This window comes from Aquarana catesbeiana, linkage group LG01 (genome assembly GCF_042186555.1).
Source record: "Aquarana catesbeiana isolate 2022-GZ linkage group LG01, ASM4218655v1, whole genome shotgun sequence".
NCBI classification, from domain to species: Eukaryota; Metazoa; Chordata; class Amphibia; order Anura; family Ranidae; genus Aquarana; species Aquarana catesbeiana.
Window position 1 is genome coordinate 106,230,041 of NC_133324.1, and position 13,527 is coordinate 106,243,567.

The 13,527-nt window shown below is 45.5% G+C and overlaps 1 protein-coding gene across 1 annotated transcript in view; it reads left to right on the forward strand.

Moving 5' to 3' along the window:
• The first annotated feature begins 331 nt into the window (after nt 1–331).
• The window catches only part of LOC141133260 (granzyme A-like), a 163,068-nt gene continuing 149,872 nt past the window's right edge, over nt 332–13,527 (forward strand). Inside the window, exon 1 of the mRNA XM_073622536.1 lies at nt 332–412. The gene's annotated coding sequence lies outside the window, so the exon portion shown is untranslated. The remainder of the gene's footprint in view (nt 413–13,527) is intronic.

Below are 13,527 nucleotides of genomic sequence, written 5' to 3' on the forward strand. Positions count from 1 at the left end.
TACAAGATAGCTTAAATCTGCAACTATAAAAGAATGCTTAGAAAGATGCTTGCACAAGCACTGTACTCTATATATATCATTGTGGGTTGGTTTGTCCTTCTTTGTTCTGTAGGCCATGGGACAGGATGCATGACTTATGACTCATAACCAGATGGCCTGTTGACCCGTGTTAACTCATGATAATGTATCTTAAAGGGTAACTGACTTGTATAACCATATAACTATATATTTCTATACAAATACATCATTTACTAACCACTCCCCCCTCCCCTCTTTCTATTGGTATGTTGAACCATATATAAGATGTAACACACCTAATAAAGGCAGAGATTTTACGAATGCACAACCTGCTTCTCGTTTTCATTCGGTGTCTCCAGATATCTGAGGGCCCTGTTGGCGTACCTAATAGAAGGTTGGTCATCCAGAATACCTACTATTTCTTTTCAGGGGGTATCAGGGATGTAGTGGGGTCACAATACAAGGGGTATCTTATGGTATTTGGTTACAGTGCTGGGGGGAATATCTAGGGGAATATCTAGTGTGTAGAGGGGTCAGAGTGCTGGGGGATATCTAGGGTGTAGAGGGGTCAGAGTGCTGGGGGGAATATCTGGGATGTAGAGGTGTCAGAGTGCTGGGGGGAATATCTGGGATGTAGAGGGGTTAGAGTGCTGGGGGGAATATCTGGGATGTAGAGGGGTCAGAGTTCTGGGGGGATGGGGTGTAGAGGGGTGAGAATGCTGGGGGGATATCTGGGGTGTAGAGGGGTCAGAGTGCTGGAGGAATATCTGGGGTGTAGAGGGGTCAGAGTGCTGGGGAATATCTTAGGTGTGGAGGGATCAGAGTGCTGGGGGGATATCTGGGGTGTAGAGGGGTCAGAGTGCTGGGGAGGCATCAATCTAGCAGATATATTACATTCACAGGACAGCTTTGTTACTTTATGTATGTAGTATTTTCCGACTGTTTCTTTGCTGTACAGAATGATTGTTCATGTAGTTAATTCGGAGCTCTACCCAAAAGGGGAAGCTCCGCTTTTCTGCCTCCTATCTACTTGATATCTGTTCACCTGCACTGTTTCCATTGCAGGGAACCTTTTTTTATTATATAAATGGTGAGCTACTATTAGTTGGACTAAAGGGTATTTTTTAAATTTAGATGCTATTATCTTTTGTATAGGGTCCTCCACATTCACTGCTTCCCACCCATGCCAATGTTGTAATTGTGATGCAATAAAGTATAGTCTTGCATTAGGTATAGCGATTCCCCCCTTATCAATAGGCCGTTGTAGTATTCAAATCTATTTCTAGGTTTTCCTTCCCTCCATACAAAGTCCCTAAAAACTAAATTGATGGTTCTAAATAGTCGTAACGTCAGCCATATGGGGCAGTTTTTTAGTACATATAACATCTGGGGCATCCATACCATCTTCATCAGATTCGCCCTCCCTACCATAGATAACGGAAATTTACACCATGTTTTACTCAATTGTCTAAATGTAACAATAAGAGGGAGTATATTCCTATCTGTATATTCTAAAACATTTGGTGTAATTACCACTCCCAGGTATTTAAATTATGTAACCCAGGCCATCTGATGAGTCTGGCATGGGTGCCCCACATGCTCAGGGTCCACAAGCAGCATTACAGATTTGTCCCAGTTAATATTAAATCCTGAAAAGGATCCATACAAGTCTATCAAGGACATAACTGCAGACATGGATAGTCCCGTATCCCCCCAAAACACTAGAGCGTCATCCGCATAGAGTGCTATCTTATCTTCACCTGTAGATCTACGAAATCCCACAATATTTGTAGACGAGCGAATAGCCTCAGCCAATGGTTCGATGGCCAGAGCAAAAAGGAGAGGGGATAGAGGACATCCCTGCCTCGTCCCCCTGGTCATCGAAAAAGGGGCAGATACACATCCATTAACCTGTACCCTTGCATTTGGCGAGTTATAAAAAAAGTTGTATCCATCTAATAAATCTGGCACCCAACCTATATCGTTTTAAACAATTCCACAAATAGACCCACTCTATACGGTCAAATGCTTTAGCCGCATCAAGTGACATTATAGCTCTATTTCCCATATTATCAGTTGGGAGTTGTAAATTTAAAAATAGCCGTCTAATGTTTTTTGCTGTAGATCTATTAGGAATAAAGTGGAATAGTTTGGAGTTTATTCCCTTAATAAATGAAATAATAATTTATAAACTGCACCTTGGGAAGGAGCCTGGAGGCAGAGTCTAGCGGGACAGACATGGAAAGCTAGAGCTCTGCTCCGCTGAGGGATAAAGCCACCTTCATAAGGGACATAGCAGGACAAAAAGGTATCCTTCAGAACTCCCTTGTACCAGGGAACAGGCAGATATAATTTTAAGCCACCATAATGGTGTTGGGAGGAAACCGTGGCAAGTTAAAAATTCTCACAAAGGACATACAGGGGTGCACTGCAGCTAAAATGGCGGCGGCTCCCTTCTCATTCACTGCCAGTGCGTTCCCACGGGCAAAAAGCACCCCAGCTGACATATAAAAAAAGCACCAGTGATGAATAATACCAAAAGAAAGCTCTATTTGTGTAAAAAAAATGATAAAAATTTTGTTTGAGTACAGTATTGCAGTGTCACGCAATTGTCATTCAATGTCTGACAGCGCTGACAGCCACAAATTGGCCTGGGCAGGAAGGGGGTAAAAGTGCCCAGTAAGCAAGTGGTTAAAGTCAGATGGAAGTCGGATCGATGTCAGACCGAAGTCGCAGGGTAAAGTTGACTCAACAGTCACGCGACCTATAAATGTTAGTATCCAGTTATATTATGTACATTTAGGAAAAAATCCAGGCTTTTTTAAAGCAATCTACTGAGCTTGACAAAACCAGCTCTTGAGGAAGTCTATTCCACATTTTCACAGCGCTTACTGTGAAGAAGCCTTTCCTCTTTTCCTCCAGATGTAAAGAGTGCCCCCTTGTCCTCTGTGATGGCCCTAAAGTGAATAACTCAACACCAAGTTCACTATATGGACCACATATGTACAGTATTTATACATGGTGAACATATCCCTCCTTAATCTCCTCTTCTCAACTATTGTACATCCCCCGCCCTATTCAGCTAAATGTAAACTGTGGGATGCTGGCTGACATCATTAACCATATATGGGCACAAAGCCATAATTGGCCAATGATGTCAGCCAGGATCCCCTGCCCCTTTGTTTACATTCAGTTGCTGACTTGTGAATCTCCTGGTAAGAAGTGATGAGGGGGATGAGGCCCTTATCCTGGATAAGGGTCTAGTATAGATGTTGAAGGGAACCCCTAGTTTGTTGTTTGCAAACAGAATTAAGTCTCTGGGAACTTTTTATATTTACCAGCAATTTAAATAGTATTTTTTTGTTCTGTAAAGGTCTATTTTGCTTTAGTGCATTATACAAATGTGCCATTTGACAAGCAGGTTTAGAGCATACCCCAAGCATGTTATTTGAAGTCATTGGGTATTTTCATTGTTGCCCTTTAAGCTTAATTAAAATAATATTTTGTTTTTTTTGGCATTGGTATGTGTTCCCCTGGCCCAGCTTCCCAAATCCTTTGTTTGACAGTCCCTTCCTATTAAACTTAAAAATGGGAAAAATTCAAAGAGAAGTATGGGTTTGGGGTTTTTTCCCCCAATCATACTTACCTAGGTGGATGCAGCATGGGACCGATGCTGCATCTGTCCCCCAGCGTCTCTGCACTGAGAACCGAGCGGTCGAACATTGCCGATGGCTCAGTTCTCTCGGTTCCCCGAGCAGAGACCTGCTGACTGTCAGAAGCTGTCAGAAGCTCTCCTGCTCTGCTCCTCCACAGTCACTGGAGCGCTGAGCTGCAGAGGGGTGGGGAGCGGCCATCTCAGCTGAGAGGCTGAGAGGGCTATCAGTCCAGGCACCTAGGGCATCTCTTATGCAGTGACAGGCAGGTTCCCAACTTTGACCAATATTGCTATCCTCCTTGCTTACTGCAGGAGTATGAAGGTTGTAGTTAGGCCCTTGCACATCCACAAGGTTCTAGGCTCCTGCCTAAGATGCCTTGTGGATGATCTGTTCATCATGTCTTTCTAGTCTAGTAGTAGTTTATATTATTTTGATGTATATATTTCAGGGTGATTCTGGAGGACCTTTACTATGCAAGAAAATGTTTCAGGGAATTGTTTCCTTTGGTCAAACACAATGCGGGAACGCTGAACAAGCAATTGTCTACGCATTCCTCACCAAAGACTATGTCAATTGGATTAAAAGAGTAATAAAAAAGAAAACAGATACAATTTACTAGCCCATTTGTATCTAAAATTACTGCTAGTAATTACGTTTCCCCTCTCACCCCTCCCTCCCTCTTCCACACTTCTTTTTTTTTTGCTTGTTTTTTTTCTTATTCCTTTTCTTTCTATTTTTTTTTTTCTTCATTCCTTTTCAGTCCTACTCCTAGTTACTGCTTGTGATGGAACCGCTTGGCACCCTGGTCTGTCACACTTATACTTACCAGTATTTTGTTGGATTTGCCTTAAATATAGATCTATACTTCCGGTTCCCGCGCCGTATGGAGTAGCTGCTTCTCCCACCAGCTCCCGCAGCTAGACTCCAAATTCAGCCTATAAAACCGGCAAAACCCGCTCCAAGCTCTGGCAGCCTCTCCCCCTACACCCGGTCATCACATGGACCGCTTTGTGGAGAAGACCGGCCCGCGATCGTATGCGGCCGCAATGGGCGAACGGCACAGCCGCAAATCAAGGCCCCGGCTTCGGCCTAAACGGATCATCCCACTGAATCAGTGCCTGACATGGAGGTAGGCGGCAGCCCACCCCCCTCCTCCTCACAGCATGACACTGCCCCACAGCATACTGGAGATCATCACACAGAGCTTATTGCCCAGGCTGTGGCAGCTCTCCTCTCCCCCATGGTAGCAGCCTCTATGTAAGGCAGTCAGCGCAGGCATGCAGAAGCTCCAGGCCCAATTACGGGAACACGCTTCCAGAATAAATGAGGCCAAGCACCGCATTTCCAACATTGAGGAAGAACTCTACCAGGCTCAGTCCTCAGAACAGGCTCAAGACAAGACGAACAAATATATTTTAGAGAAATTAGATGATTTAAAAAATAGATCCAGAAGGAGCAACCTGCGATTCGTTGGTGTCCCAGAATCATTGCAACCTTCAGCCCTCACGGACCTCTGCGCGAGGCACATACCCGAAGCACTAGGTCTCCCAGGCCCCTGCATTGTGGAACGTGCCCACCGTGTGGGAACCTTTAATTCGGATCGCAAATCGTCCCGACCAATTATTGCAAAATATCTGAACTATTCCGACAAAGCTTTCATCCTACAGCAATACAGACAATCCAGATCTCTTCAGATCGATGGAACGAAGATCCTGATATTCGCAGATTACTCCATAGAAGTGTAGCACTAACTCATGGTGGAGCTGCTGGTTTAAGCGGGTCTGTTACCTTCACTTTGCTTCCCTCTGTTTGACCGGCACCGGGTCTAGGGGTTCCGTTGAGTTTACTGCTGGACGACACATGCACCAACACTGGAGTACGTTTTCAATGCTTTATTAAACAGTCAAACTTTAGGAAGTAGCAGGAAAGAGACGGAAAAGGAAACCTTCAGGAGAAACTCACATATCTTCTTACAAAATCTTAGTGACAAATGTCCCGGTAGAATTCAGATAATTATGTGGAATGCATTCCCCTCATGGGACGCACTCTTTGCTCGTCTGGATAGGCCTCTCTCACCGGTCTAGCAGCCAGCACGCAGCACGAATCTAAAGTCTCTGCCACAGACTTACTTGGGGGGTAAATCTGCATGATCCTCTGCCACAGGATGTATCAGATCTTCTGCAGTGAACAGTCAGTCACAGTGCCTGAACCTTTAAGCCGAACCGGCGACACTATGCTGTATAATTACTTCTTTTGGATACATCCTGCAACCGAGTCACCAGGCCCCTCTATAGACCAGCACGCTGCGTGATCTCTCCAAGACGGGTCTTCCCCTGGGATCTCCTCGGCTGTCCAGCTTCGTCACACAGGACCGACAGCTCAGGACCATTCCTCGGCCGCAGTGGTAGGCCCCAGACAAGCCTCTGGACCCACCCCTGCGCCGTAGCATCGTGGGCCTCCCGATCGGAGGAACACGAGGTAGCTCCTTAACGCATACCTGTCGGCCAGGAGGGCCAGCAGGTGGCTGTAAAACGACCCTAGAACATGGCGTCTGTCCCATAAATACCCCCTTCCCAGAATGCAACTCGGAGGACCACCTCCACCGAGCTTGTCTCTGAGACAGAGGAGCATCTATACACTTCGACACGTTGCCCTTCCAACACTGACTAATGGTAACAGCGACACCCACCGGTCAGCACAGAAGAACACACAACGTCAGCCAAACTGGAACAGAGGCGAACTTTTAACCTTCCTAACACCCAATTTACTAAATTTACCTAATCTGCCGTAAATTGTAAATCTACCAGCGCTACAGAAGTATCCAAGAAAAGAAAAGCATTTCAACAAATATGCACGGAGCTGCACCAGCAACAAATAAAATTTACCCTAGCCTTTCCAGATATCCTCTGGCTCAAAGCCCCTAATGGCGACCAACTCTCCTTCCATGACCCATCCGAGGCGGAGGCCTTCTTAAGATCGCTACGCAAAGGGCCGCACCTGAGCCCTATGTCCAAAACAGCCCCCATCAACCGTCCTCTTGATCAAAGGAGCCCACGCAAGGACTCCCCAAAACGATTCAGAGCCTCTGGACCGGATCAATGTCACTCCACGCCTCATTGAGTGATCTCTTCAAATGGCACTACTGCCTCTGGTAATATTACTACTCAACCAGCCTTATGGACCAGTCCAGGCTAAGATGACTCTCTCTCTACCCCTCATCATACCTCCTACATACTGGTAGGCCGAACCTTTATAATAATGAGCACAATGTTAATCTGTTACTACTAGTTCAATGCTTTTTTTATTTCTCTTAAAACGCAGTTTTCTCCCCTGGCTTCCCTGCGTAGATCAGACCACGCCTCCCGACCACAACCTGACCTGCCAGCATGATATACCCTCCAACAAGCAGGTTTAGAAGCTGCAGTCACAGGGTCTTGTAATGGGAGCTGGACTACACAGTGAGCTCCATGCGGAAAAAAGCGAAGTTTTACAGTAATGTTGTATTGTTTCTACCTCTCACCCCCTTCCTCCTAAATCCTTTCCTCCTCCTCGTACTTCCATCCCTTGATTCATTAGCACCAACAGACCCTAACTCAGCACTCTCATATAGCTTAGCCTCCTACATATCCCTGTGGGTATTCGCAGCGCTCCTACGTATGATCTATCACTCAATTCATACAACGTCGGCCCATACCTCAATTATGGCCCTCCCAACATGAAAATAATCTCCTGGAATGTGAAGGGACTTCGTTCCCCATCCAAGAGAATGAAAATTCTTCACCATCTCAAAAGGCATAAAGCCGACATTGCCCTACTCCAGGAAACCCACCTCTCCACTCCTGACTTCCAACATATGAAAAAAATCTGGGTGGGCACGGTTCTAGGCTCTGACTCAAATGGCCGCAAAGCAGGGATTCTAATACTCATACATAAAAACTTCCCCTGCAAGGTCCTATCAGTTGACTCGGACTCTCAGGGATGCCTTTTATCTACACATGTTCAAATAGGGACCAGAGACCTAGTAATCTCAAACGTATACGCACCCAACAACCCCACAAAACAGATTTTTAGTGAGCTAACAACCTGGCTCCTTCGCGACCCACACCTCCCACACATAATTGGCGGGGACTTCAACACTACCCTCCACCTAATTGATGACAGATCCTGTCCCAAACGCACAAGACCCCTCCATGACCCCAGTGCTCCATCACTTCTGGCCTCCACAATGGACTCCCTCCATCTTCATGACATTTGGCGCCTTCATCACCCCACTGATAGAGAATTCACATTCTACTCTAACCCCCATAATGTCTTCACTAGAATTGACTACCTTTTCTGTTCGGATAACCTTGTCCCACTGATACCGGATGCTGACATACACGACATTGTTATATCTGACCACGCACCCATCTCAGTGACGCTAGACAACCCTGACCTACACCCAAGTCCCAAAATGTGGCGCTTCCCTTCCTACCTTCAAAATAATTCTGATTTCAGATTATACATGGAAAAGGCATGGTCAGAATACACCTCGACCAACGCACCACATGCAGACAACCCAAATCTGTTCTGGGAAGCAGGCAAGGCCTTCCTCAGTGGACACATTATCCCTTATGCTGCCTCTTTCAAAAAGACCACGCTTAAAAATTACAAAATGGCCAGCTCCCGACTACACCAAGCTCAACGTTCCATGTACACGGATGACTCCCCTGACAACAGGAAGATTTGGCAGGTAGCTAAACAATCCTTTGATACTTGGGCTGAAACCCTGGAATTAACTAAAAAAGCACACTTAGATGCCACCCTCCACAAATTCGGCAACAAGGCAGGCAAACTACTTTCCAGGGACGCATCAGGCACTATCCAAACCTCACAAAAAGGCATAAACGAAGCTATGTTACACTACTATTCCTCCCTATACGCGACTGACCCTATAGACAATTCAATAGCTTTCTCCTTTCTTGAGAAAGTAACCCTCACATAAATCTATCCCTCCCAATTGGATGCTCTCAACGCACCCATCTCCCTTCCTGAAATATCAACTGTCATTTGGAACCTAGCCCCTTCTAAAGCCCCAGGCCCAGATGGCTTCACGGGCAAATTCTACAAATCCCTATAATCAATCCTAGAACCCACCCTCCGCGACGTCTATCATCACATTTGGACAGGCGGCCCCCACGGGTAACCAAGCCATTATTAAACTATTAGCAAAAAAGGGTAAGGACCCACAAGAACCAGGTTCATATAGACCTATTTCACTTTTTAATCTTGACTTCAAGATTTTCTCCAAAATTATAGCCACCAGATAAGCCTCTATTATCCCCTCTCTGATACACCCTGCCCAATCGGGGTTTGTGAAGGGCAGGACTGCCACCATGAACCTCAGAAAGGTAATGATGGCCCTGGAACACGCTAAATGCACTCCAGAGGGTAACCATGCTATCATCACCCTAGATGTGGAGAAAGCCTTCGATAACGTAAGTTTGGAATGGCTTTCCATGGTCATGACCAAAATGGGTTTCTCCGGCCCCTTCGCTCACCTTATTACCACCATGTACACCGCCCCGGCGGCTAGGCTTGTAACAGCAGGACTCCTTTCGGATGAATTCCATCTCCACAAAGGCACAAGACAGGGATGTCCTTTATCCCCACTCCTCTTCAACATAGCCTTGGAACCCCTATCCAGGTACCTTTCCTACATAGCCCCATTACATGGCATCAAAATCGGCGAACATGAACTACGAACTTCACTCTTCGCTGATGATGTCCTTATTTTCAAAGCGATTAAATCTACCTTTGACCAATTTAGATTATGCTCAGGCCGGCGCATAAATTACAATAAAAGTGAAATAGTTCCCATAGGTACTCAGTCAAAACCTCTCTGGCCCAACAAAACATCTTCACTGTCGCAAAATCCCATATCACTTACTTAGGAGTAAAAATAGGGAAACTTCCCTCCTCTCTCTACCACCTTAACTATCCCCCCTTACTCACAAAAATTTCTCAGGAACTAGATAACTGGATGGATCTCCCCCTCTCGCTCCTGGAAAGATGCCATCTGGTGAAAATGGTCAGTTTTGCCCGCCTACTCTACCCGCTCCAAACCCTTCCTTTGCTTCTACACCATAAAGATACGAAATTCCTCAATACTGCCATCTCTAAATTCCTTTGGCGAAACAAAAGACCACGCATAGCCTTCACAAAGTTATATCTTCCCAGACGCGAAGGGGGTATTAGCCTCCCAAACATCAGAACATACAACTTAGCCTGTCTACTGAGGATAGGTCTGGACTGGGTAGCCCAAAAGTCTTGCTACTCCAATTATCATCTGGAAACCGCATTGACACACCCTTACTCCTTGGTAGCCCTCCTCCACTGCAAGTGGAAATCCCTTCCACCATCACTTCAGCACAACCTCCTGTTACGGGACACTGCAATTGCCTGGAGAGAAGTGAGGAAAAGCCTCAAACTACCACCCTTCATCTCTAGCCATCTTCAGATACAAGGAAACCCAAGCTTCCATCCAGGTCTGGAACATCAACCCTATGTCACATGGCAACAAAATGGCCTCACCAAATTCTCTTTACTATGTGACATAGAGACTGGTCGGCCTATCAATTTCCAAACTATAGCTGACAAATTCTCACTCCCACCATCACATGCCTTCCAATATTGACAATGCATCAGCTTTCTGAAAAATGCCTGCAGAGACGACCATAAAAGGTTCAAGTCATCTTTCATGGATATCCTTCTCTCTGAGGACTCATACAAAATTTCAGATATTTACAAACCTCTTCTTCTGAAAACCACTCCCCCTCTCACAGCCTCATCAGCGGCCAATTGGGCAAGAGACTTTCCGGATACTGAGCTGGTGGATAAAATTCTACAAGGCCTTAATGCCATCCACAAATTGGTTCCCAACAAATCTTGGAGGGAAACCCAATTGAAAATAGTGCACCGGGTTCATATACCCTTCCTCTCGACCAAACAAGGTCAAACCGCCTCTATCTGCCCTCTCTGTCAACACCCCAGGCCTTCCCTGACTCATCGCTTCTGGTCATGCACATATATCTCCATATTCTGGGATCGAGTCCTATCCTACATCTTTGAAATAACCTTGCTGAAACTGCCCAAAGACCCCCTGCTCCTTATCTTTGGCCACTGGGACCACCAGCTGCTGCCCTAGTCACTCAATTCTACCTCTTCTGGCAAAGACTGGTCCCTAATATGCCTCCTACTAGCCAGAAGAGCCATCCTGAAAAACTGGATCTCCAGCTCACTGCCGAACACCTCACAAGTCAAAAGAGACCTCTTACAACTACTATTTAAAGACAAACTCAACACAGACCTATCGCATGAAAAAAACAAAACATGTTTCTACCACACATGGCAACCTTTTATGGTCTCAACGCTCACTCCTATGAATTAAACAAAACTCTCATTCTCATACCATGGGCCTCCCTCAACACCGTAAGTGAGGCTGCTTTCTTCAACTGAAAAACCCACTACAACATAAGGTACTCACCTTTACCCGTGAGACAATCTCGCACCCACCAACTCCTTCTCCTCATTCAAACGGAGAATGCTACCCTCGACTCCACAGCCACAACCTCAAAGCCTACCCCCAAGATACCTCTTTAACATGAACTTGGTGCTTATCCCCTTCCCCCCATCCCCCCCCCCCCTTTTTTTTTTCTTCCCTCTCCTCTCCCCACACCTCCTCCTAGATCATTCATTGGTATTGCCTTGGTTAATCTAGGAACCCTTCTCCTTAGATCCATCCAGTTACCCCCCTTCTTTTTAATCTGAAGGCTACAACTTATGATCCCCTATAAGACATATTGTTACTGTTATTTATGTTGATTCTTCCATCATAACTGTTTTTTCTCTGTACAAAAAATACTGATACTGTTGAAATTACACTCTGGTATGTAGCATCTTTCAATAAAATCTAAGGAAAAAAATATAGATCTATAAACTTATTGAACTATTTTATTTTCAGCTTACTCGACCTTTGCCTACTATTTTTGAAATAGTGATTCTGCTCTAAATACCATCATGTTTCCTTGCATAAAATGTATTGTGTAATCTCATGAATAAGTATGTAATGTAGCTGAAACTTTGAAATTAATCTTTTTTGTTCCTATATACCTTTGAAAAATAAAGACAAGAAATGTAATTACTGCTAGTGATATTCAAGGCATCCAGGTCTTGTATAAAACAGGTGGAGAGAAATGTGCATTTTATGCCGCGTACACACGGTCGGACTTTTCGGCTACAAAAGTCCGACAGCCCGACCGACAGACTTTCGACGGACTTTCGATGGACTTTTGGCGGACTTGCGGTGGACTTTCTAACGAACGAACTTGCCTACATACGATCACACAAAAGTCCGACGGATTCGTATGTGATGATGTACACCGGACTAAAATAAGGAAGTTGATAGCCAGTAGCCAATAGCTGCCCTAGCGTGGGTTTTTGTCCATCGGACTAGCATACAGACGAGCGGATTTCTGGGTCCGGCGGAGTTACGACGTAAAGATTTGAAGCATGTTTCAAATCTAAAGTCTGTCAGATTTGTGGCTGGAAAAGCCCGCTGAAAGTCCGGGGAAGCCCACACACAATCGAATTGTCCGCCGGATTTGGTCCGTTGGCGTATGTCGGACTTTTGTAGACGAAAAGTCCGACCGTGTGTACGCGGCATTAGTCACAGGAAAAAAATCTCATGCTGGTTAGAAAAAAGAAAACAATTGCTGTGTCCCTGCTAAATGTTCAGTTTGTGTGTTATTTCATGCATTGTATTAGACAATAAAGCTTTACCTTCTAGTCATCCTTTTTTTTTATCATTTCTTCCTAATAACTGGCTTATTCACTAAACTAAAAAATGTAAGATGCGTAGCTCAACTATACATAGCAAGGTATTAGAATTCATCTCACACCTTTCTCACATGTCTGATTAGCATAAATTGACATTATATTTGTCGCTATACAGTGGTATATTAAATGAGGAATTCTAGTTTATTAGAAGCCAGCAGCCAGGAGTAGGAGCATTGAATTGTAAAGGGACTGTAAAGGCAGCGATCTCTAGCAGTCATCCATTCTCTCAAAGTGATACTAAATGTTCCTATTTTTTAGAAAAATAAACATGTTTTACTTATCTGCTGTGTGCAGTGGTTTTGCACAGAGCAGCCCAGATCCTCCTCTTCTCGGGTCGCCCGCCTGCACTCCTGGCTCCTCCCCCCACTGAGTGCCCCCAGGGCAAGCTGCTACTGCGAGCCTCCCCTGCTCCCCTTTCACTGGCTATGACTAACATCAGCAGGAGCCAATGGTTCCCACTGCTGTGTCTTGGCCAATAGCTGGATCAGGTTCGGGCTCAGGGGAGTATAAGGGGGACTGAGGGGGAATCCGCACACAAAAGTTTTTTTTTTAACCTTCATGCATAAAATGCATGATGGTTAAAAAAAAACCTTAAAGGGGTTGTAAACCCTTGTGTTTTTTCACCTTAATGCATCCTATGCATTAAGATGAAAAAGCACCTGGCAGTGACCAGCCCCCCAGCCCCCCTGTTTTACTTACCCGAACCCTGGAATTTCACATGCCGGAGACACTCTCTTCCTCTGCCCGGGGTTCTCGGCTCTCGATTGGATAGATTGATAGCAGCACAGCCATTGGCTCCCGCTGCTGTCAATCAAATCTAATGATGCGGACGATGGGGGGCGGGGCCGAGTCCGGCATTCATGTCTATGGACGCAAATGCTGGACTCGGGAGTGCGCCCGCAAGGTAACCCACCGGTAGAGCGCTTCTCATAGGGGGTTATCTCATGCGGGGAGGAGCCACGAGAGCCTCAGAGGG